Genomic DNA, 26,685 nt, shown 5'->3' with positions numbered 1-26,685 from the left:
TCGCCAGAGACTGTCCACACAACCAGAAACAGAAGAAGACCAACAAACAAAAAACTAACTTTACAGCGCGTACCCGCCATTAACACCATAGCGCGCTCGGCTATAAATACTGCGGGCTCCACACTGGCAAAAGCCTCTCTACTAAGAAAAAAGGGGGAGGATGGAATAGAGGGTGTGGGGATGCATGGCAATCAAAATATTAAATGTTCATTTAACAAGGTTTGGAAGCCACTAGGCCATTTTAGGCTCATGACTACCAAAGGTTTTCATTTCAGGTCACCTGATTGGACAGTCATAACAGTGGACCTACCTAACAGCACACAGGACGTGACGTTAAACCACATGAAACTGGACAGTGAGTACTTTGTTGTCGGGGACACAGCACACACACACCCAGAGATTGAGGTAGCTCCCATGACCATCAAGGGAAGCATAACCAGCCTCATTCTCCTGGCACGATGTCCTCTACCACCATATTATCTGGTTGAGGGACAAATCCTCACCCAGGCCATTCCCATCCCAGCGGAGGTCCCAGTAGATGGAAAATCACCTGAAGTCTACTGGGCAGAAGTGGTGGGTGAGGACAAACCTTCTCTGGCATGCAACCTAACCCGTGGATCAGACCACCTCCATGTGGAAGGGGTACTGGACACAGGTGCTGATGTGACTATCATACCTGAGAGGATGTGGCCGTCACATTGGGAATTACAGCCTGTGGCAGGCAAAAATCCAAGGTGTAGGAGGAGTAAAATTGGCAAAAATATCAAAAAGCATCGTGCAAATTGAAGGGCCGGATGGAAAATTGGCTAGCATCCGTCCATTTGTTACAGACTATAAATGCCCTCTATGGGGGAGAGACACCATGTCCCAGTGGGGAGTGAAATTGATTATTCCTAAGACTCCTTGGGATTTTTAGAGGCGGCCACTGTAGAGCACCCTACCCAAAAATTGAAATGGCTAGATGATACCCCAAAGTGGGTAGCACAGTGGCCGATGAGTAAGGAGAAGCTCAGGGCGCTTGAAGAGCTTGTGGAGGAGCAATTGGCTAAAGGCCACATTGAGGAGACCACAAGTCCGTGGAATTTTCCGGTCTTTGTAATAAAGAAGCCGGGGAAGGACAAGTGGAGGCTGCTCCACGACCTCCGGGAGATAAACATAGTGATTGAGGACATGGGGTCACTCCAACCTGGGATGCCTTCTCCAATGATGCTTCCCAGAGATTGGCAATTGGCTGTTCTAGACATAAAGGACTGTTTCTTCCACATTCTCCTACACCCAGAGGATGCCCCACGGTTCGCCTTCTTGGTTCCTACCATCAATCCAGAAGCCCCAATGAAGCGCTACCACTGGAGAGTCCTGCCGCAAGGCATGAAATGTAGTCCCTTCATCTGCCAGTGGCATGTGGCCTCATTGCTGTCCCCGGTGCGTTCTCAGAGAAGGGAAGCCATCATCTTACACTACATGGATGACGTGCGTGTGTGTGCCCCCAATGACTCTCTACTCCAAGACACGCTTGACCTAGTGGTTAAAGTTTTAACCTCTGCTGGATTTCAATTGCAGGAGGACAAAGTCCAAAGAATGCCACCTTGGAAGTACCTGGGCTTGGAAATTACCGCATGGGCCATTGTTCCGCAGAAATTGGAAATTAATTGTAATCCAAAAACCTTAGCAGATCTCCATTCCTTGTGTGGGTCTTTGAATTGGGTCAGGCCCTGGCTAGGCCTCACTAATGAGGACCTAGAACCTCTCTTCAATTTATTGAAGCGGGGGAGAGAGAGCTGCTTTCTCCCAGGAAACTGACCCCAGAGGCAAAGACTGCAATCGAAAAGGTACAGAAGGCTTTAGGAGAGAGACAAGCTCATCGTTACGAGCCTGAGCTGTCCTTCAAATTCATTGTCCTAGGAAAACTGCCACACTTACAGGGGTTGATATTCCAATTGATCGAGGGGCAGAGAGAGTCACTCTTAGTCATAGAGTGGGTCTTCCTCTCCCACCAAAGATCCAAAACCACTAAGCCACAAGAAATGATAGCTCAGCTGATTCAGAAAACAAGGATGAGACTGTATGAACTGGCTGGTTGTGACTTCACATGTATTCGCCTCCCAGTTAAACTGTCTGAGGAGGGGAGGAACTCTCCTGAGAGATCGACTAAAGAGATGTTTGAGCATTTGCTCCAGAGCAATGCCAGTCTCCAATTATCTCTGGACAGCTATAGAGGACAAATATCAGTCCATGCCCCGTCTCACAAGCTGTTTAATGAGGAATTCCACCTTATTCCTCGTGAGGAGTCGGACACCACTCAAAGCTCTCACAGTGTTCACAGATGCATCTGGGGCTTCCCACAAGTCGGTGATGACTTGGAGAAATCCCCAGACCCAGCATTGGGAAACTGATGTTGAGTTTGTGGAGGGATCACCCCAGGTAGCTGAACTGGCAGCAGTGGTAAGAACCTTTGAGAAGTTCTTGGAGCCAATCAACTTGGTAACAGACTCAGCCTATGTAGCGGGGTTAGTGTCCAGGGCAGAGCAGGCAGTGCTCAGAGACACCGAGAATGAGCAGCTTTTCAGGTTGCTTTCCAAACTAATTTATTTGATTTCTCATAGAGAACACCCATTCTATGTGATGCATGTGAGATCACACACAGATTTGCCAGGCGAAATTGCAGAAGGGAACCGTCAGGCAGACTCCCTTGCAACCCCAGCAGAACAAGTAACCCCAGCAGAACAAGCACGGGTCCCTGACATCTTCCAGCAGGCAAAGCTGAGCCACCAGCAGTATCATCAGAATGTGCCAGGTCTGATGAGTCAGTTCCAGCTAACACAGAGTCAGGCTCGAGCCATTGTGGCCACCTGTCCCAACTGTCAGCTCCAGACCATGCCATCAATGGGCATGGGGGTTAACCCCCGAGGTCTTGGCAGTTGTGAGGTATGGCAGACAGACATCACACACATTCCTAGTTTTGCTTGCCTCAAATATGTGCATGTAAGCATTGACACATATTCAGGTGCAGTCTATGCCTCTGCCCATGCAGGAGAAAGGGCAATGCATGCCAAACAACACCTAGTGCAAGCCTTTTCAGTGTTGGGGGTCCCTAAGGAAATCAAAACTGATCAGGGCCCAGCATATAAGTCCAAGGAGTTCCTGGAATTCATCCAGCAGTGGGGAGTGGAACATAAAACTGGCACCTCCCACTCCCCCACAGGCCAAGGTGTAGTTGAGCGAGCCAATCAGACGCTCAAGCAGGTCTTGGCTAAACAGAGCAGTTCAACAGTGTGGATGTCTCCACAGCAGAAGCTCTGCAAAGCCATGTTTACTATCAATTTCCTGAATTGTTCATTTGAGAACATGAGTCCACCTGTGGTACGTCACTTTAACAGTGGTAAACAGTTCAAGTTATCCCAACATTCTCCAGTCTTGATTAGGGACCCAGAAACCTAGGAAATCAAGGGTCCCTATGAGCTCGTTACCTGGGGATGTGGCTATGCGTGCGTATCCACTCCCTCATGCCCTCGATGGATTCCCCAAAAGTGGGTGAAACCATATGTCCCCAAACATCCTGCTCCAGCTGAGGGGAACAAGGAGCAGGTGGCTGTGGCTTCGAAAAGAAGATGCCGCCAGAAAAAGGGAAAGGAAATCCTCATAGAGGATGACATTCCGGCAGATAGAGACTTTTAACAGGTTTTATAATGTTTGTCTTTCCTGTTAGAGGAAAGCTTCCCTTCTCTCAGTCCTGTGATGAACCCCATCCAAGTTGTCTTCCTGTTAACACTGAACAGTTTGGCAGCTGCATGGATCATCCCTCAGCCACGTCAGAACATCTGGGTGACCCTGGCACAGACACTCCAAATCGTGCTGCTATAGATTTTCTCCTACTGCTGCATGGACATGAGTGCCAGGAATTTGAAAGACTTTGCTGCATGGACCTGACCTCGAGAGCTCCTAACATCCATGCTGCCCTCCGAAACATGAACAACTTGATCAGACAAGTGAAGCAAGAATCTGAAGATTGGTTCAATGGACTGTTCAAAGGCTGGGGACTCACAGGATGGTGGACAAAATCATAATTTGAATCAAGATGAACCTAATATCCTTCTTTCAACTTTGTTAAACAAAAAACGGGGAGATGTTGCATCTCCCTAGATGTACTGGAAATGGTAGATTCCGTGACCCCTGCAATGTCCTGTGCTCTGGTCCCTCTCCCTCCTGGCCATACCTAGTTGGCCAAGATCCAATTTCTTCCCGCCCCCTTTTCAGACCCTAGAAAAGACCTGTGCCCCCTGACCTCGCCCTCTTTCCCTCTTTCCCTCTTTCCCTCTTTCCCTCTTTCCCTCTTTCCCTCTTTCCCTCTTTCACCCTCTCTTTCCCTCTCTTTTTCTCTCCCTTTTTCTCTCCTTTTGCTCCTGGGGAACCACAAGAAATAAAGCCCTGCAACCTCCCCAGGGGGAAAGAGCCTCTTTTGTTATCTTTTATTCACGTTCACGTGGCGGACCTGGGAGTCTTCACCCTAACATCTGAGCTAGTCCGGAGGAAAGGGTAAAGACTCAAAGGGTCAAAGCCACAGGGTGGTTTAGGTTAGGTTTGTGCATAAGACCCAGCAGAAAGCTGAGAACTTTTTGAGGCAAGGTGAGAGTGGGAAACAGATAGGATTAGGAGCAGGAACAGATTCTGGCTGGAGGGGGAGCCTGTTTGCCTTTGGACATCTATCCTGTGTGGTACAGTACTCCACTAGGCAACGGTAAGTATCTTGCATGTATCTGTATCTTGTGTACAGCCTTCAGCTCTCATGTGAAAGCACAGGCCTTCCAAGTTGTCACCTGTAAAGAGCCCATTTTTTTAATCCAGGATCATGATACAAGGGGTTTAAGACTGATCTGGCTTGCTATGATCTGTTACAGATTACTTCAATGGAAAAACTTCCTAACAAAAACTGCTGTGTTTAGCTGGCACAGCATGGCACAGCTTTTCCATCTCAGACTGCTGCATGGGAGTCAAGGGCAGTGGAGGTTGTGGGGCCATGGGAAGCCCACTCTTCTAATGCTTTAATTAAAGCCATGATTTTGGCCCATCCTCCCTGGAATTTCCAGGAACTTAAGGAAGCAGCTTTTTCCAGAAAGAAAAACATATCAGGATAACTCATGATTTCTATTGAAGCATCATTTTCCAGAACTGTAGTTAGGACATGGTTTCCTTGCGATTCAGTTAGATGCTCAGTACTTCCTGAAACACCTTTCAAAAGGGTTACAAAGGAAGAGTAGAAGTCCTAATTCTCTCTTCCACCCACTGACTAAAGCTGAGTAACAAAACATACAGTACTATAGATCTAAAATTCATTCTATTTATAGCAAATCAGAACTAGACTCCTTGAACTGTGAGATATATTTGTTTTCTAATTAGCATTGCGTTTTTCCCAAGATGCTCTTTCTTTCTTATGCTTCAAAGGCTCAACCTACTGTATTTTTCTCCTATTTCTGTTCGCAAGCACAGGCTTGATTTGCAGTTCGTTGTGTATTATGTATGTTTAAAAGCCGTATCATTCCTCTGTTGCTTCTAGCTTTTTCTAGGAATAAAAGCACCAAGAGATGCTACTTCTTGGTCTTCTGCTTTCAAACAAAATTAAAGCATAAGCTATCTTGAAATCCTAAATTCTTAAATAATTACATTGGCTAGCCTACATCCATTTTCCTCATATATGTACCTCATCTAGTTTGCCAAAGGAGGAGTCACATTATTGCCTTAAGAATTCCCTCCCTGCTATCCAGATTTGCTGTTCCAGCCCATATGGGCATAGCCAAGCTCACTGCTTTGGGTACCAACAGTGGCAAAGCTATCAAGAAACTGCCAGTGTGAAAGCCTTCGCAAGACTTCTACAATTTGTCCTGATCCAGATTCAACACCATGCAGCTTAAAGCTACTAGCAGTATAGTAAGAGTGACCCTCTGTAATTCAACCATCGGCCGCACTTTGGCTGTATGTGAATAGAGGTGGCAAAGCCATTTTTATGCTTATTTCCATAAGAAAGCATATTGCTCTCTCACCTCGTTCTGTGAGTGGCAGCTGCTACCCATTTGTGGTCAGTATTCTCAGGTGGATTGTGGGTGACCATGTCTAAAATCAGTCACATGTAGGCTTGGAAGTGTTAGGCATTTACACTTCAAGAATGAAGTGTCCTGCAGTACATCTTCTCCTTTCTTTTGGTCTTCCAACTCTCTGACTGTTTTGAAAATGGTTCTTTCTTCAAAATCCTGCCTGCCTCCTGTTAGGGAGCCCCAGCCTCACCTCACCTGGCATCTATGGGAGGAGGCCATTGTTTTGGTGGATGAGCCAGGAATGGAGGCAGAGTCAAACATCTGTGATAGTATTGGCATTGCATTACCTGCTGTTACATTGTCCTCATGATTGTAAGGCAGCTTTTAACTGTTGATTCATCAAAACTGAGTATTTGTCATGTGCCTGCTTAAAGTCTGAAATGGTCCAGCTTGGGAACAAATTTTATGTTATTCTTTGGCTGTTTGAGCAGGGCCTCTGTAGGAGGCGTCTATAGATGCCTGAAGAGACTGTGTGGAAATCCCATATTTTGAGCCTCCTGGTGATGCCATGAGGAAATGAAAAACACAGAGGATCATACAGATAAAGATGCAAATATAGTGCCTGTGTGTAATTTAGTTTCATGTTGGGTCACCAAATTGCCTTGCATTTCTAAAAATTTTGTGTCTCTATTTCAGTCCTGCAATGCTGTACATCACTAATACTTTTACTCCTTCAGTTTTAAGTATCCTCTTCTTGCAAATGAATATTTAAATAGAACTTTCTACACATGGGAACTAATGAAAATGGGGAGACAAGGTTGTTCTATAAGAAAGGCTAATACTTTTTATTTCCAGTCCCTTCTCATGCTTATGGACGGTCCTTCCTGATCAAACAACATCACTAGAGAGCGGGGCATTTTTAACCTAACTTGCTACTTTGTGCTGAAACTGACTTCCCCGCAAGAAAAATCAAAAAGAAAATACAGGTAGAGACACAGAAATATCAACAAAGAATTGAACAATTACAGAGGTAAATTCTCGTTCACAGCTTTTTAAGTAAGCTTTGCAATGCGTCTGGATCTCATTATAAGGGCACAAAAAGAGAGCAAATCAGTGAGCACTGAGGAACAGAACTGCTTGGGAAAGGAAGGGATTCTTTTCAGAGACAAAGGAGAGGTGGGATACCAGGCTGCAGTTTGCTAACAGGCTCCTCCAGCTTGGCCCTGGCCCGGCCGGGGCGCACCCTGGGGCGGAGGGGCACCAGGACCTCGCCGGGACCTCCCCCGCACCGGCCGCCGCTGTCTTCGGTGCTGAAGCTTCGAGGGAAGGAGGTGGACGGGGAGCCTCTGGCAAACAGTTTTTAGTCTTTCGCGTGCAGGCGAATGATGAGGAATTCCGTACCCTGGGTTTTGCTGAGGTGGTGGCCGCAGTAGCTCTGTGCGGGCTGGTGGTAAAGCTTTGGTAGTCGGAATGCCTCGTTGGCAGTGCTTGTAGCTGGGATATCAGTTCAATGCAGAGAAGCCTGGACAAGGAGCTAGGGCATAAGTCCGGCTTTGATAACGTAAAGATTTGGACTGAAGTGTATCCAAGGCTGCAACCTATGTCCTGGAAGCGAATCTAAGTAATGGCACTGTTGGCGGTCTCACATATTACAACTTTTTATTTCCTGCAGCAATGAAATGTCACATTCCCTGCCCACTCACCCTCCCCCACACACCCCCTCCTACCCCCTTAGCGTCCCCCCCCCCAAAAAAAAGGAAAAAAAAGGAGTATCCTTTGCTTGTTTGAGAAGAATGCTTTTTTACAATAGAAATCAAGCTCTTTGTGCCCTGTTTCAAATCTGTTGCATGGTGCTAACTAAAGTCATTGCAGAAGAAATGTTACTTGTAATCAGCAAGAAACTTAATGAGGCTGTTTGCTGGGTTTTGTAAGATAAACAGGAATGAGCTGTGCGTGTGTTTTGCAAGGTGGAAAAGGCGTGAGAGCAGGAAGACTCTGCTCTTCAGGTCCCTTTTAATGTCTATCCTTAACCACATGTAGTCACTGGAAAGCAGGAGTAGACACAGTTTATGGCCATGTTTAAGACAATGATCCTTCTTGCTGACTAAGGAATAGAGTGGATGGCTGGGAGTAATCTGCTGCTGGGCTGAGCATTAATGTGCTCACCAGCCCAGTGCAGGTATGAAGTACTGCCCACTGTCTCTTGGAGTGGGTCAATCCTTGATCTTACCGAGTGTCCATCTTCTGACCCTCTTCATTTCTCTGAGGAATTTGGTTCTTTTTTGGTTGTCATCACTCAGGAATATTTACATGACTGTTTCTGACTCCACAGCTTCTTTTATTGGGTTTTGTTGGGGCTTTTTCTTTGCTTATCTTGCTTGTTTTAGTTTGCTCCATTGACTAAACTTAAGCCAAGGGCTCAGCCAAGCCTCGGGTTACATTCAGCTAAGCCTTAAAAGAAATGGCTATGAGCTTCAGTTTCACTCTTTGAGGGCTTGATCTCTTTTGATCATTGATGCCATTGCTTTGTTGATAATTAGGTCTAGCATGAAGCTGAGTCTCCACCTACATCTCTGTCTAGTGGGCTGCAGCAGGATTTGGAGTCTTAATGACAGCTCTCAAACCAAAATCTGGTATCACAGACCAAATATATATGCAAACACCAGCCTATTTAATACTGTGACTAACTGGCCCTCTAATATCAGCACTGCCCACCTTCTTCTTCATCATTTTCAGCCTCTTTAGCATTTTATTAGCATCTGGTTTTGGGCAGTGATAGAGGTATGATACAAAGCTTGAAATAGAACACAGACTTCAGTGAACCTTTGGTTTGACATGGTAGGGCTGTATTTTTGTTTTTAAGATGCCAAGTCAGCTTGTCAGCTGATTTAGAGCACCTGAGACAGTTCTGAAAAGATAAGAATTCAAGATCCTAGTTTTGTTCATTGACAGGTTTTACAAAAGCATACAGGTGCCTGAAGTCTAAATTCATTGCTACTCCTGTAAAATTTAATTGTGTTAAGAAGTGAAACAACAAGAACGCATCTGTTTGTTACAGGTGCCTGTTTTTTCACAACTTCCTCTAGTGTGTGTGTAGGAGATTGGCAGACTGCGTGGGTATTTGGTGTAATTTGATGCAGTCTTTGATAAAAACAGGCTTCCTGAAAATATGCAGTCTTCTACATATTGGAAAGTAAAGGGACAATATTAAAATAACTGCTGGTCTAGGTGTTGACAGAGTGAATGTTACAATGGATACATGTCCAGGCTGTTTTCAGCAATAATAATAATAATAATAATAATAATAATAATAATAATAATAATAATAATAATAATAATAATAATAATAATAATAATAATAATAATAATAATAATTCCATTTACACCCTGCTTTTCAACTCAAAGGATCCCCAGGTAGTTTACAAATGACACACAGGTTTTACTCTGCATGGCACTGAGCTGCAGTCACAGGAACTGTCCAGTAATCTTTATTGGTGCTCTCTGGCAGTCCTGAGTTAAACTGTAGGGATTGTTTGGGAAAGCAAAGTGTAAATGACAGAACTGAAATGTAGGCAAGTGTTTGAAATGTTGTAGCTAATAGTTGTTATTATTTCACATGTCAGTCTTGAAAGGCTAAGAAATCTGGAAGACTGGGTCCTCTTTCCTGTGAAAAACAAACAAATAAAAAAGACAACAAAACTCTAGCCTGTGCAGGACAATAAGCCCTTAGCACAGGAATACCCTGCACTCCCATGGAGGAATGAGGCCTGGGGTCCAAAAGGATTTAAAAGACCCTCGAGAGATATACCTCCCAAACGAGTCCCCCTTCAGTTGGTGGAGAGAAGAGAGCCACTACCCCCATCGTGCTCTGTTTCTTCATGTTGATTGCCTGTACCCTGTTGGTCTCTTTCCCTTGTTTTGGTTTTGAGCCTTCAGGCTATTTGCCCTGTGGCTCTACCCTGCCTCCTGCCTTCCTCATATAATCCCTTGTTTCTCCCCTATTCATGGGAGCTCTTGTCCCTGGCACCCTTCACAGAATGGTCTCCTATAATAAAGGTTTTGCTTTCTGTGGAACGCTATATGAGGCTCCTGTTTTTATCTCCATGTCGCCTGAGAGTGACTTCACAGGAGAGCTAGAAATCGCTAGAGCTAAAGTCACTCGCCACTAAGGGACATGCCTGTGGCCCCTGGGACGTTCCCTGCTGGACACCTCTCTAGGAAGGTGGTGCACCCCAGGAAGACCACCACCAGAGTCCCAGACCACAGCACTCCCCCCACCAAAACAAAACAAATCAAAACAAAACAAAACAAGTTTAAAAAGAAAATATTTAAAACAAAATTTATGACGTTTAACAAAGACAACTGCCAGATTCCACATCTGGCATGAGACAACCCCGGATTTTCAGACAAATTGGGGAATGAGAGGCTGGAGAGAAGCACAGTGGAAAGGGACCTGGGGGGGTCCTGGTAGATGGGAATTTGAATGGGAGAGCACAGCATAACAAGGTGGGCATGGGAGGGGATTGTCCTGCTCTGCTCTGCACTGGGGAGTGCAGAGCACTTACCTCGAGTCCTGGGGGCTCTTTTGGGCACTGCAATATTAAAAAGATATTAAGCGATTAGAGAGCATTTGCCATTACATAAAAATAGGAGATGAGAGATGTCACTAAGCATAGGCTGTCTGAGGTCCTCAAAGTCCTTTGCAAATGATTCTTAAGGCAGTTTGGAACTGGTTCTTCACTACATAAAATAGTGATTATAATAAGACCTACTATGCCGACTTTCTTTGAGCTCAATGCAATTCAGGGAGAGTCCAGAGCAGGAATCCTTAGTGCACTAATTCCTGATCCTTGTTTTTACAAAACTGAGTTCACTTCCTGTTCAAACAGGTATTTTCCACTCACACTTCAGAGCTGTGGAGTAAGACATGTGGCTCAAAATCACAGCCGCCTTCAAAATAGTACAGTTATTCCAAAGAGCATAATAATTCCAAAGAAAGAGCACAATAATTCACAGTGGTATAATTAATCAAAAACATTCACTGTTGAATATCCACTCTAAGGGCTTCATCATCTCTGGGATTTTGCACCTTGCTCTTTTACTCTACTGAATTTTCAGGATAAAGGGCAAGTGACTCCACGGGTTTTATCCCTGTATACCACAGGCAGGTCTGAAAAAATCCTCACTCTTTGATCTCCAATGCCTGTTAAGTAGGAGTCACCAAAGGGAGGATTCCATTTCCCCTTACCTGCTGTTCCTGCTTCCTGCAGGACCATTGCTTGCCATGGAAACACTCGTGGCTCCCCTGCCAGTCTGGGCATGAAGCAGGTGACCAAAATGTCTGCAAGTCATCTTACAAGGTAGCATGGGATCTTGGTAATGGTCTGTGAGGCTGCAGCTTTTAACTATTCTACACCCGCTTTCTTTGGGCCTGACATCTGCAGGGCATTCCAAGAGTGTTGGACCAGGCTGCTACAGAGCTCCAACAGAACAAAACTGGAGCAGGATCAGGCAGTCCTGGATGTTCTCAAATATTAAGATTCACAAGAATGAGTTAGCAATCAGAAATATGGGGGCTTTATGCTCCATAGTCAGTCAGAGCAAAGTTCAACATCGAAGTGGGCAAGAAGTAACCTGAAACCATTTTGCCTTGTGGAATACTCCTGAAATTAATTCTGTTTCTTCTTCTGCAGGACTAGATTTCCTGAAGTCTTCACAAACCTGAAGGAAACATCCTAAGAGAGATTTCCATCAGTCCTTTCATTCACTTCCACCCATGAGTAGAATGTCACCAGAATGTCACTTATATTTTGCCATCCCAACCCTTCTTGAATGTGGGTTGTGAATGGCTTTGAAGTGTGGTATGAGGGCTACGAGGAGGGACATCAAACTTCTCCAAGGAGATAATCACCAGGCCAGCCTTCTCCCAAACACTGAGGAGAAGTGCATCTCTCAGTCATCACCGGTATCAATTCATGCCATCAAACACAGAATGGGAAATCACATGGTTAGGAATCTGTGGAGCAAGAGGAGTATATATTCTACATAAAACATTAGCACTTTGAAGTCAAACAGACTCACTTAAGCTCCTAAATTCTAATATAAGAAGCAACACTTTTCAGTTTGCTCTGTTTGATATTTTTATATACAACCACCTTCTGTGAGTCAAACGTTTTCAGAGATGCTTTTTCTTTTCAGGTGTACTTCTCTAATAAGAAGATATAGAAAAATCTCATATTTCACACTAGACTATTAATTTCATAATTTTTTTTCTCTAGGAAGGGAAAATCCCTTCCTCAAGGCCATTTAGTGATACTGACTGAAGGTTCAATTTATAAGAATTTTTTTAACATAAAAATATTCAAAAGTGACCAAAGTCCATCAAATCCAGTCACCAATGGTGACTGGCAGTGGTCCATATATTCAATGCAACCCTTTTGCTATTTTCTGATGCTTTCCAAACACTGATACTTTTTTTTGGAGACAGAGACCAGAACCACAAACAGTTATTGATAGGGATACACCATGGATTTGTACTTCAGCATAATGCTGGGGGTCTTTTTCTCAGTTTATTTCCTAATGATTTCTGAGAAGCACTTTGCTTTTTGAATCATTGCATAGCACCGATCTGAGATTTCCACAGAGGAGTCCCAATTAATGGTATTCCAAATTCCTCAAGTGGTGATATTACCTTTTTTCCCCATCTGCTCTGTTGTTGCATCTGTGAGCATTTCATTCCTTTTCCCACTTTTTAACTAAGGCTCTTTGCAACTCTGCACAGCCAGTCCTTGCCTTTAATACTCTGAAGAGCTTTGTTTCATCATCAGATATCATTGCCGTGTTACTCATGGACTTTCCAAATCGCTCAAATCCTCTTGAGAGTCTAAGTAATTGTATCAGTTGGGCTTCGTTCACTCCATATGCTTATCAGCTTTTCTTAATTAATTAACAGATTGGAGAAGTATTTTAGTATTTTCCTTTACTAAACTCAGAACTTTACAGATGCTTACCCAAATCACCATATTTACTATTTGTAAAACAATACATTGTTTCTTGTAATTTCTCCCAACAGGTACAGATTTCAGGTTATGGCTCAGCAGTTGCCTGGACCTCTTTGGGAAGTAGCACCACAATGGTTGTCTTGCGGCTGGCAGGTGCAAAGGGAGTAGGAGGCTGACCCCTGCTGCTGCTTCCATCACACTTTGAGTTGCATTGAACTTTCTAGCTGAGCACTGTCTGATAGTAAAATTTTGTTGTTGTTGTTTCTTTGGCCAGAAATAAAGGTTCCACTTGCAAATATTCCCCGATTTCTCTTTAGTGAATAGAGATGCTGAAGTTAATCTTGTTGCTCTAAGGAAATTCCTTAGAGAATGTTTTTTTCACCATAACATTTTTTTTACTATACTTTTGCCATACCTTTCAATCTCTGACACAGTAATGGCTCACTTCAGAACTCTCACTTTTAGGGACTAAGAAATCTCTTACCTGAAATAATAGGCTGATTGCATATCCCACACAAGAGAAAATCTAAACTAAAAGCACCAAACAGACTTAGTAGCACTATTAAAGACTGTTAAATGGCTATATTACTTAAAAACCAAAGCCAAATCCAACCTTGATATCAGTTGTCACTGAGAAAAGAGATATCAAGCCTTTCCCATATATTATATCAGCTTTTTCTCTCTATTGCAACATTCTAGCAATATGAACTAAAGTGGCTGCACCTCACCTATCTGTACGTGAACAAGCCTATTAATTGTCCTATTGCTTCCACCAGCTTGCAGTCACTGTGGGGTGACTGTGAAACATGGTGTTTGCAATCCAATGAACTAGTCTAGATTTCAAATGAATTCTAAATCTTCAACATACCAGTACATAAGCAACCCAATACTAGGAGAAAGTCATACTGAAACCACACATATACTTAGTTACTGAATTAATTTTTATAAATAAATTATGTTTTCCTCTAATGTGATCACCAAAGGAAAAGAATCAGTGTTCTACAAGAATGCTCCAAGTCAGTAAATTATTATTTATCATGTACTCAGGAAGAGTTACCATCTAGACAAAATGAACATATTCCCAATAATTTAGTATTTCAATGAAGTCACCTTTTACTTAACAAATGAAGAATGAATACAGGTTAATTATTCTCCTGTTAAAAAGAAAAAGAAATTAAGTGTGTGTCAATTACAGATACTGAAGAAGAATAATATTAAATGACAAGCAGTCATTAAATTATGTCAGGTACCAAGTCATATGCATAACTGCCTGTTAAGGAAAGCAGAACACAAACACACAGACATTACATATCCTGAAACACCAGAGCCCATGGGTAGGAAGTGGCCATCCAGTATATTTCCTGAGAGCAGAGGGACATGCTGCCCAGGTAGGATGCACATGGTCTCTGGAGCATGAAGAGCACCTGGCACAACCTGGGTGTCGAGGAATATATTTAGTGCCAGTAGCTCAGAGTGCAGCTACAATGCCAGCTGCAGGTTGAACTCTTGTAGATGGCAGCCTCTTCAAGACGTCTGAGACTCTGCCACGGGAAACTTTGTGGTCAGCCAGTGAGAAAACCAGGTGTGATTGTGAGTTTGGGGGTGTAGCTGCAAAGGGGTTTTGGTGGTGTAAGTGTGGCTGCCAGACTGGCTCTTGGACGGTTAGACAGAAGTTTCCTTAATGCTGGTGATGTTATCACCTCTAGATAAGATAGCATTATTGCCTCTCATGTGTGCCACTTGCAGGCTGTGTTGGTCCGTGTGTTGGCAGTGCAGCTGAGTGTGCAGCGCAGGACGCATTGGCCCATGACAGCCCCACTCGCCAGGGCATGGCAGGTTTGTCACCCTGGTTTGTCACCAGGTTTGTCACACTTCACAGGACGGGAATAATCTCAGGTGCCTTGGCTGCATCACCACTGTACTTGGTCCATCTTTCCTTGGACTTCAACCTAGCACTCTTGGCCATGGCCTTTGAGTATTGTTTTCACTTTAAACTGCCTGAAATAACTTAGAGGTGATGTCACAACTGTCCTGGTTTAGGGCAAATTTGGGAGAAAAACCCCCAAAGGGCACCCCCAGGAAACAAACTTAAGCGGCCCCTCCCTCAAATGGTTTGGGAAGAATTTTCCTCAGAGAGAAGTGGAAAAAACCTGTTTATTCAACAGGCAAGGCATTTCCCAGCACAAAAAATGAACAATACCAAACAACAAAACCTCTTGCCACTCTGGAGATGACAAATTCAGAAAATCTCTCTCCTGTGGGTGGTAGCTGTGCTCATTCTGTTCTCAGTCCCTCCAGTGCTGGAAAATGCCACTGCCCAGGCCAGGCCCGGTGGGTCACAGGTGCAAGCTCCTGGTGCTTCCCCCTGGGTCCCCAGTCTAGAGCAGGTTTAAATAATTACAGGAAAAAAAGGAAAAAACTGTCTAGGGAACTTCTCTGCTTCAGTTAGTCAAAAACAAACTAAAAGCAAAGGAGAGCTCTCTCCGCTGTCCACCACAGTGACACCATCCAGTAGACGAAGTGATGAAACTCCTATCTCTATGTTTTGAAAACAATTGCCTCAGACATTTCACTGCTTTCCCTTCCCCCCTTCACTCTCAAATCCAACCTTAAAGGTACAAAATTTATTTCGAGGCTAAACAGACAAATGGGGATGTGGTTACTGCGCTGCAAAGAGAGAGAAAGGACAGCAACACACACGGACCTCTTTCGGGGAAAAAAAGCCAACTTTATTGTACGGACATCCCGTATTTAAAGTGTGTTACGTGCAGCTAGGACAGGACAGTAGTTCATTGGACAATTGGGACAAACATCTCTTGGGACAGCATGTCCAGATGTCCCGTGGGAAAGACACCAGGTGTTAATCTTTGTTATGAATTCCTTTCTGTTTTTCACCAAGTTATCACTCTGGGAGACTGCCTCCCTTAACTGAAGCTGTAGTCAGCTTATCAGCCTGGGAATGGACCTGAGAGACAGGAGAAGTCCAGGCCTGAAAGGAATTGCCAAGCTGTAATTTCCTAGCTTTCTAAATGTATGTGTCCACATGGGGATACAATTAACATGACAAAGTCATCCCAGGACAACAACCAACCAGAGTGAGGACAGCGCACCATGCTAGAGCAAGCCACAGTGTTGTGTTGAATGCTCGCAGTCAAAAGTTGCTAAAGAGCAGTCAAGAACAGCACAGCGCAAAGGAGGGCACAGCTGTCTTGGTTTATCCAAGAAGGGCACAGCTGTCCTTGGTTTATCCATGCTGCTGGCCCCAGTAGTTTATCCACACCACTGTCCCTGTAGATTGTCCACACGACTGCATCAAATGCTGTGCTGGTTTGGCAGTCAAGGGAAGATGAGGCAAATGGAAATTGAAGATGGGGCCAACCCATGCAGTGAGGATGTGAAACCAAGGCACAGAGTGACTCTGAGCTGAAGATATGTGACAGTGATGATACAACCACAGGAAGCTACACTTCACCACAGGAAGGAGCATTTAAATGGAGAGACAAGCCCAGACATTGCAGTTCTATTTAACTTAGCAGAAAGCAGAAAGGGTCTGTAAGCAAGGTCATGTGCAATGCGAAAAAAGAACACAGTTAAGCTGTTAGTGATAACACTGGCACTGCTTTACGGTTCAAGGTCCTCCCTTAAAACCAGGTACTTAGGAAAAGCTGCTTTGTGTTCTAGCTCTGCAGTTAAACTCAGAGAGCAAATGCAAGGTGGGAGGGGTGGGTCTCTTTGAGGAAAAACCAAGCACCAGGTGTGCCAAGGCAGGTACACTAGCAGGCAGGAGAAGGCTGGATGGTTCCAGGAACTCCTCAGTGTCATCACTGATAAAGGTTCAGTCATCAGTGACCAAGCGTCATCATGTGGGCTCTAGAGCTGCAGAGATTGCCCAGGTGCTCAGTCCCAAGGGTAAACAAAATTCCAACACATTTCTGTCCCTTCTGGAGTACAGTAGGTTCTGGAGAGTGGGGCAATTCCTGCAGACTGTAATTTTATGGTGCAGCTGACAGTTTCTGAGGATGCTGGGCTGCAAGGAGCAGCACCCCTGCAGAGCTAGGCTGGAGTAGAATAAATAATGTGTACAAAATAGGTATGTTGAGATAAAAATACGAAATTTACTCTTTCACTAAATAGAACAGAAAAAAAGGGGAAATGAGATAAAATATCCTTTAGGAAGTTGCACATTTCCTTTAAATTCACTCCGAAGTTAGACAAATTAGAGAATTCATTTTCTTCTCTTGAAGCTGGAGAATTGTACAGGGACGGCTGAGAACAGAGCTAATGTTCAGCAAACTGCTGAAAATTCATTTTGTAACTGATTCTCACTTTTCATTTAAATGTAGAATCCACTAAATAGACGAGGTCTAGTCTGTCATGCTGAAAGCTTCACTGCTTCTAGTGAGAGCCAACAGCAGCTGTCCAGAAGGCAGGACAGGAGGTGCCACTCTGGCCAAGAGGAATCCCTATGAAAGGCCATTTTAGAGCAGAACTTAAAAGAGGGAGCAAGTTTTGGATAAATTCTTGTGTATTTGGGACAATTGACTCAAGCATGCATCATAGGGTAGACATGGAGCCCAACCTGAAGACAAAAGCACTGTTCAAACAACATGAAATTCATTAGTATTAGCTCTAGGAATCTGCCCATCTAGAGATCATAACCAAACATGGATGCAGCTCCTGGGAGAAAATCAGGCAATGCTACAGTGTATTGCACTGAAAAATCAAAGGTACAGTCTATGTAAATTCTCTTTGCATCTGAATTTCTGGTAAAGCCCAGCAGTAGCTGGGCCCTATAGGGCTGTGCATCCCTCTTCATAGTCAGTGAGGGAAGCTGGTAGAGAAGAGCTCATGATTCTGGGAAAGAATACCTGACTGAGAGTATTTGCTCCAAGCATAGCACATGTGGCATGGCTAGATGTCTAATCTACCAAGATTATTTTGACTATTTCCAAGTAAATCAGGCATCCCCATTTAGTTAATGTGATATAGGGAATGGCATTATATATGAGAAACTATATGCAAAACATTTCTCATTTCAAAAAAGCAATTACAGTAATTAGCAAGCAAATATTAGCAATGTTTAACACCTTTACTCTCTTCTCCCCACCTTCTATTTTTGCCAAGCTTTTAAGAAATTATTGGTATTTTTCCTCTTTTACCTTTATTTACACACCACCAATATATATTAGTTATCCAACCCATTGTTAAATACCAAGTTGCAATTGCTTTTACACGTTTTGTAACTTACAAACGAAATATTACTTATCAAATAGAAAGTCTGGGATTTAATGGGCAGTGATTCTCGTAAATACTATATTGCAAAACCGGACTCTACAAGATGTTACCAATAAGATCTTTGGAGGGAGCAGGGGCTGGAGTACTTAGCTCTCAGCCGTAAAGTTTTCAATGACAAACATCCACCAAGCAAAACCTCCAATTTTCCTTCTCACACTTTTTCTCCCATTATTACTCAGTGTCATGTAATCAGTGGAATTTTAAGAGTCAAAGAAATACAGTGGGGTGTGAGATTGTAACTCCAGCTGTGTCCAAGAGCCAGCAAGGTGGGATTAGGAACAAGCAGAATGACACTGACTCTGATCTGGCTGACCTAAGTGATATAGAAACATTGATCTGACACATCTGAGTGGCTGTGCATCTCAGACTCCATCTATGGAAATTACTTTCCTCTCCACTTCAAGAAGCTCTTTAGTGTTGCCCATTTATTTCCAGTTTCTGACAAGGACACCTGGAGTGACACCAGCATGTAAAAGCCTAACCTGAGTTTATCAGCCTTGCCGGATGTCTGGAAGCAATTGTAGATGGGAGGAGAGCTAGAGCAGGGACAGGAGATGAGGTGGAGTCTCACAGGTACCTGCCCTAAAGTACTAGAAAGAACGTGAAATCGCTGTTACAAATTCCTACTTAGTACCTCTAGACTGTTTTCTGGCCTGAGAACTTTTCCAGGTGTTTAATGATGTTTCAACAATTTTATTCTTAAGTCAACAAAATGTTACCATACATCCAATGGAGCAATGGAAGTAAGGCTTATACTGAGTGCTCTGGAAAAGACCAGTGCATTCAGAGTTCTCAGTGCTCAAACCTTCAAATTTTTAAAATCAGCTGGAATCTAAAATGATAAATGCTAGAGAGACCTGCAAAGAAGAAAAACTTCTTGCAAGTCTCATCCACATCATCCTTGCTTGGTTCAGCACTTCACTGTGCTCTGTGGCTCTTCTGTTGATGCCTTACTGAATTCAGTTTCAGTATGCACAGCCACTCCCATGGGACTTTATCCACTAACACAGTAGTCCATTAAGATTTTTAAGAGCTATCCAGATGCACCAAGTTTCGCTTTTATGCTTTGGCCATTATTCTTTGCTTGATCTTTTTGTCCAATACAAAAGTCAAGAATTGCATTTTTTCTAGAAAGGGTTGCCTGCAAAGGGATTTGAAAAGCATTGGCTAGTGTGCTAATACTTGCACTGACATAAACAGGTATGCCTTAAAAATACAAGCTATGATAGATCATAATTGGTCTGCCTAATTATAGAAACTTAATTAGAGTGTAGTCCTGATTTCCAGCAGTGAAGATGAGAACGCTTCATCAGGCTTCTTCTGCAGGACTTCCTCACCTAATAAATGAATGAACTTTTGCAGAAACATAATTTACGCTAATTGGAAGTAGCATCCTGGATCATTTTACCCTCTGTCCTGAAGGCAATTCAGGAAAAAACTGAGAACAGTTTCTGCCTGAATAACTCCCAGCTGCAGGAGATGTGTGAAGGAACATACAGGGATTTTACCTGTATGTACAAACAGGATTAAACCTATTCTACAATGCAATTCTACAATTCTACCAGCAACTGTACTGTGATATGAATGAGGAGGCCCAGTAGTACATATTCTCAGTAACAGCTTGGGTGATTAAGTAGATGGTATGCTTCAGCCAGTGGAATGACACTGCTGGAGTTCCAGCACAGAACACTAGGGATGAGGATTAAGGTTGAAGTTGAGTTTAAGAAGAAGTGCAAGGTGGTTAGTTCAGGTAGAAATGAGCAGTTCCCCTGTTCTGTGATGGAGCAAAAGCTCTGCACAGTGTTGGATCAATGTGCACCATCAGCAGATCCAGTGACATACCAGGGCAATACAGCAAACACCTTGGCAAGCTGGGAATAAGGCCTTGAATAGATCTTGTTCTGTTCATTTTGGACAAGACCAAATGACAGCCTGACATTCAGCTTTGGGCACTGTTCCCAGGAAGATACGAACCACACAGCAAGAAATCATAAGACAGCAGCAGGAATCATCAGAAAAGAAAATGTATGGAATTAAATGCATGGAAATAAGGATGAAAGGGTTGAAAGAGCACAGGTGAGGAAGAGCTTCAACAGTCTTTATTTCCATGAAAGCCTGCAGAAAAGGAAGGAATACCCTGTTGCCTGTGGCTGTCACTAATATCACTAAAAGGAGAGGGACTTGACTACAGCAAGGAAGACTGAGCCACGAGGAAAACTTTGCATACAGTAAGAATAATGAAATAAAGTATTGCAAACAGACACTGAGACATCTCAATCAGAGAAAGTCATAAGGACAGGTCACATAATCTGTCAGCTGCCCTAAAGGTGCGCACAACACAGAGCATCTCACTACTCTCTGTTTCTCATTCTCGCAGCTCGGTCGAAGAAGTTCCTACCAGGGAAAAAAAGAGGGTCCTTCTCAGCTGCAAGTAGCAGTGCTCAAAGGACATCCAGCCTCTCAAGGACCAAAGAGCTGGAGAGACATATCGCACACCAACATGTGCCAGGACAGAGATACGTTCTTCATTCCCCCTTCTGGTTGGACAGCTTGTGGTACTGTGAGGAAATCGTTCCTTGAAAGACAAGCAAGCGCATCTCTCCTGGCGTATTACGCCGAGTGAGAGCTCGCTAGGAACTTTGGACTCCGAGCAGCAGCGAGAGGCCGTGCTTGCACATAGAGCTGAGGCAAAGGCGTGCACGCAAGTACCCCAGAGTTGAACCTCCTCTCTGGACCTCAGCTCTGTCCGGATGGAAGAAGGTGAAGAATGAAGACACAGAGCACCGGGCTTGCGAGCGCAGTGCAGCGAAGAGCACACGAGCAGCCAAAGAGCTCCTTCACAGTCACTTTCACTTCTCAGTACTCTTGCTGCTTGGAAAAGTAGCACACCAAGTTGGAAAAGTTGCATGCCAAGGCAAAAGCTGGGGCTATGCCCTTCCTCACACCTTCGGTCTGGTGGATTCCATGCAGCTAGAGCGAAGCGAGAAGGATGCGAGGAAGAAGAAGGCGTTCTTAAAGTAGCCCCCTGGCAGCAGCCCTGAAAGGGCGCATAACACACGGCGTCTCGCTGCCCTCCGTTCTACATACTCGCGGCTCCCTTTGCCGACTTGCAAAAGTTGCTACCAGAACAGAGGGGGCCAGGTTGAAGAGGCAGTGCCTAGGTTCACCTTCTACTTATTGCACGTAAGCCACGTCCAGTTCCTCGCTGCACTCTGGATTTCCCTTCTCCGCGGCATTTACCGTGGTGCTCTCTGCAACTCCGAGCCTAGAAGTGACCGCCAATGTTTCCACAGCAGGCTGCAAGGGAACCAAGGAGCAGCACAAGCAGCAGTGCTTCAGCTTGCTCCTTCCGACTGCTAAGGGCACTTGGGAAGGCAAGCGAGAGGCAGCCACCTTCCTCTCCTAGTAGCCTGTAACGTGGTGCACACAAGCACGGGACTTGTGCGGCTTCGTTCACCGCCCTCGCCCACGCCTGGCGCCGCTTTCACTTGCCGGCGGCCAGAAGCCGCTGCAAGGGCGCCACACAACCACAAGTGCGCCGGCAGCCAAGAGCTAGAGAACGCTGCTTCTGCCCAAGCCCACCTAGGGCGTGCACCTTTGTTCTCAGAGCTCCGTGCAACAGTCTGCCTCTCTCGCAGTTCGAATGGAAAACGAAAGCTTTTCACCTATGCCCTTCACAGAGATCTGTTGCCAGGACGAGCTTGCCCCCGACGAGAGGAAGCTGCTATTAGCACCGCATTGCAGGTGCACTTCTCGCTCCTTGACTACGTGCTCAGCGCTCTCCGAATTCGCTGCTAGCTCCACGGTCCTTCTCAGCTCCAATTATCAGTGCTCACAGTATATAGAGCTTCGCAAGGACCGAAGACCTGGAGGGACATGTCGCAAATGAAGTATTCCTGTTCAAAACACTGTTGGTTTCAGTCCGAAATTAACTGCTTGTTTCTGTCTTTTTGCATAGTGGCAATATAATTCTAAGGTATGTGGGAAAACGATAAATTACATCTCAGGTTAGGTGGGATAATTGGCTCAGAAGGAAATGGAATTGAGAATTTGGAAAAAATCCAAAGCAAGCTGATGTCACAATCCGAGATTCCCTTGGGTTCCAAATCTTTTCATTTGTGTTTTTGTGGGGTTTTTTGAAGGCGGTGTACCGTTCAAGGCATGATTTAGCTGCGGTGAGACCTGCTCTGCTGTAAAAGCATTATTTTCTCAGTGAGCATGGACAGCAGTTACAGTGTCATCTTTTAAGATTCCCTGAACTCCACTTATGGTGGCATAAGCAGTGCCTTGGCTGTAATCATGAAACTGTAATATTTCATTGCTTTGACATCATGTAGGATGCTTCTTCCATCTGATGTGGTCAGCATTAAGTAACAGATTTCTCAGTTTCTAGGAAGAGTCTAGCAAACAATCACCTTGCTCCTTCTCTTGCATTTATTCATCACTGCTATGCTGCTATACAGACAGGTAGTCTGTTTATGATTCAACAATTCAATGGGACATCAAGTAAATAGCAAAGCAAAACTAACTACTGAAAGCACTATAAGGGCCAGAGATTAGCTTGGATCAAAACAGGTATTCTCCTAGCATTGTTTACAAACGAGTCAGCATGTGAAACAGAAGGCACAATGTAGTTTGTGCCTTATTTTGGGCATGCCCGGAAGAAGGAAATTCTGATTTCACATACGGGAAAAGAAATGTTGACATTTGAATGAGATTGTTCATACCCCAGTAAAGGTTGCTTTGAAAGGTTGTGGAAGTCCTGTTAGGCAACATGGCTTTACAAGTCCTTTCCACCAGGAAACAACAGCTGCAGAACATCTGGGTGTGCCAGTGTTGAGAGCACCAGCAAAGATCAAAGTGGAAGAAGTTGCTGAACAATGGCAGTGGCCTGGCGGAGGGCAAGTGGGGTGCTGGCTGTGGGACCAGGGGAGTCCTGACTGATTTAGGAGGCGTGTGATGGTCTGTGCCAGCAAGCGGAGTAGTGCTGTGGCCTTGGCACACTGCTAATACTGGAATTCAGTGGGGTCACTGGGCAGGCTGAGTATGTGAGCTGCTGGAGGGACCCAGGTTGCCCACATGTAAACATCCAGTCTCACTCTTGCCAGCCACAGAAAGGAGCAGGATGTGGCTGCTGGTGATGCCTGTCACTTATATGTAGTGTATATGTGTGCTATCCCAGCCTGCTGGGAACACTTCTTCTTTGGGACTGCTTGGGCTGAGGGAGAGAAAGCAGTGGTAGTTTCTGAGGTTTCGAGTTTGCTCGAGTTTCTCAGGCTGTTTCTGGAGCCACCCAGAGTTCTCTTCCTTGAAGCATTTCAAGTCCTGCTAATTTTCAAAATTCAAACAGACACAGCCCTAAGCTAGTTGATCTGACTTCAGAGCTATTCTTACGCTGAGCTGTTGGATGATCTGATCTCCTGAGATGTCTTCCATCTCAGTTTATGACCTGGTTCTTGTGAAAAGTAGGATCTTTTAGCCTGGAGAAGAGAGGTTTCTGGAGAGACAGTATTGTGGCCTTTGAATATGTAAAGAGGGTATAAGACAAATGGAGAAAGACTTTTTAGGAAGGTTTGCAGAGACAGGACAAGGGGCCATGCTTTTAAACTGAGACTAGGTTTAGATTGGCTAAAAGGAAAAACTTTTCTACAATGAAGCTGGTGAGACACTCAAACGGGTGTTCCAGAGAAGTTGTGGATGCCCCATCATTGAGAGTGCTCCTTATCAGTTTGGCTAGTCTTGAGCAATTTGATCTACTGTAAGATCTACCTGGCAAGGAAGTTGGACTAGATGATCTTTAATCACAGACTGTTGTATGATTCCGTGAAAGACAGAATGCAATAAAGTTCATATTTCAGATTTTGGCGCAGACATATTTATTATTTCTCACTTTAAGCATCATTGCAATGACAACTTGTTAGCTTCTGAAATGATTAGCTGAGATTGATTTCCTTCCTTAATTTCATTTTCCCTGTTATTCCTTCACTCTTGGACTTTTTTTTTTCACTAGATTTCCTCTTTCAGTAAACTGCCCTTAAGTATCACTTTGCTCCCCACCTGGCTTTTTTTTTTTTCAATGACACCTTTTCACTGGTTCGTTTTGGGCCTTTGCTGCTTGAAGTCCAGCAGCCTCCTTGTCTGAGCATTACGGAGCTTTCTTTACAGCTTCATCACTATGCAAAAAGCCATAAATTACTGTGTTCCATCTCACATACCATCAAGTATCACACTAATATTCCCTCTGCTGAATAGCTGGTTGGTTTACATAGACCAGCCAAATACCAGGAAATCCAGATGGCAGCAAGAATCTTGTAGACTACTCCCGCTGTTCATTTAAATTCTGGAGAAGTCACGTGAGGTATCACATTCTCTTGAAAGAAGTGTCTATCATCTCGGACATTCTAGAATGGGCTATTAATATTGTCATGAGTTTCTGGCTAGACTTTTTAGTATGCAAGTTCAAATTCAAATGATCTGAAATGATAGAACTTCAAGAAATTTTTTTTCCCAGAATCGAAGTATGATGGAGTTCCATAGGGAGAATCTTAATCTTAGTTATTCTATTCCATCTCACATCATGGCTGGGGGCAGGGAGAAGGGAGTATCTTTGGGGGACAATGGGTTCCGGTGTAGTCAGTAAGCTGGGCAGAGGAGCCATCAGGTATTGTCTGTTGTTGGGGGGGGGGGGATTCGTGTGAACTCTTCCTTTCTTGTACCCTGCCACTAGTATTGTTGCTAAAATTGTTTGTTTTCTCATCCAAGTGACAAAATCAGCACACTTAATGAGGGATGAAGAGGGAGCAGCGACCTCAGAACAGGAGGAAGAAGAAGCAGAGCCTGCTGTCCTCCAGAAGAAAAAAACACTACCAGCCAACTTTGCATCATCTGTGAACTTCCTGGGCGTGTACTCTGTCCCCTTGTCCAGATCACTGATCAAGATATTAAACAGGACTGGGCCCAAGACTGAGCAAATGTTCTGTTTGGAGCAACTTTCTAGGATTGTGTTGAATCCATCAGGGTGCTGTCACCACTCCTGTCTAATGTGGATCACACAGGAAAATAAAACAATTGAAGCTGAGTGATGTGGTAGGATACTGGTGCTGGAGAAGAAGTTTTGTATTGTAACTATTTTGGAATACAGTATTAATATTTTAATGTGAAAATTACAAGTGAGTTTGAGATGCAGAAGAAAAATTTTCTGACTTCATACAGTGGGTTGTTTAAAACTCTAGGTGTACTGATGACTGCATTGTGCTATACACACTTGACTTGCATTAAAAATAAACAGCTGTCACAAATTACATACAAGAGAAAAATGCACTACTGCCATTTGTAATTAAAGTAACTGCTTCTTTGTGTGTTTCTGATGCTGAAAATTTCAGGCAAAGTGGTGAAATTAGGAGGAGACACGCAAAGGTTTCAAATTTCTGAGCTTTAGTTAATGAAAGCTTATGAAGTATTAACTGGGCATAATTGAGAGCATTGAAGAAATATAGGTGAAAACTGTGTGCAATGAGATTTTAAAATTGATTTTATCTTCGTGTTCAAAGTTGAAAGTGAAGGAAGATTTATAGCTACTCTGTAAAACAAATAGACCTGTTGAGTAGATACAAAGTACTGAATGTAGAAACGTGTATAACACTATTGTATTGTTTTAAAGGGGAAAGCACTGAAACTAGTATCTGAAAGACCCTTCACTTACTTTTAACCAGTTTACTATTTTACTGCCTATAACAATTATTTCCATAATTGAAATAAAGATAGAACCTCTCTGATTTAAGGATCAAATAACTGCTGGCAACATGATAGAGGTTTTGTATATGTAGAAGAGGAGAAGGAATAGTTTAAAAAAAATCATTAGCAAAAGTCTCCCAGATAAGTATGATGGCCTTAGAATTGCATTTATATATTTACTGACTGTGTTATCAGTAACACAGCTGTAGAACTAAAATATGCATGGAAAGAGAAAAGATTATAAACTTTCAGTTCAGCACAGTTCATTAGATTTGGTCTTGAAGTCCATTAAATTTGATCCGTGAGGATAATTCACTTGGATATATAGGTATTTCATATTTGTCTTTGTGTTCAAGACCTTTACAGGGGAAACAAGTTTGTTTTACCTCTAACCTCTGTGGTGATCCCATGGGATTAGCAGGGTGTTTGGTACTGGAGTTGTGAGCACTAGGGATCCTTACAACCAGGAACACCTCCTATGCACATGAAGCAGAGTCCCTTATTTGATCTCTGGACACAAACTGAGGCCTTTTCTCTGTGAAACCAAACTCACCCTTCCAGGGTTCCTCAGATCAGCTACGAGGAGGGTTTTGGCACTCCAAGCGCAGCTGGGTCACAGCTGGATGTGG

The 26,685-nt window shown here is 43.9% G+C and overlaps 1 long non-coding RNA gene across 1 annotated transcript in view; it reads left to right on the top strand.

Annotated features, from left to right (window-relative positions):
• The window catches only part of LOC148225211 (uncharacterized), a 34,245-nt gene extending 8,127 nt beyond the window's left edge, over positions 1–26,118 (top strand). Inside the window, exons 2-3 of the long non-coding RNA XR_015804626.1 lie at positions 276–355; positions 25,085–26,118. This is a non-coding gene — a long non-coding RNA (uncharacterized LOC148225211). The remainder of the gene's footprint in view (positions 1–275; positions 356–25,084) is intronic.
• The last annotated feature ends 567 nt before the right edge of the window (positions 26,119–26,685 follow it).

The sequence above is a fragment of the Sturnus vulgaris genome, chromosome 1 (assembly GCF_052056855.1).
Source record: "Sturnus vulgaris isolate bStuVul1 chromosome 1, bStuVul1.hap1, whole genome shotgun sequence".
Lineage (NCBI taxonomy): Eukaryota > Metazoa > Chordata > Aves > Passeriformes > Sturnidae > Sturnus > Sturnus vulgaris.
Note: the sequence above shows the minus strand (reverse complement) of the source record. Positions and strands in the feature narration are given on the sequence as shown.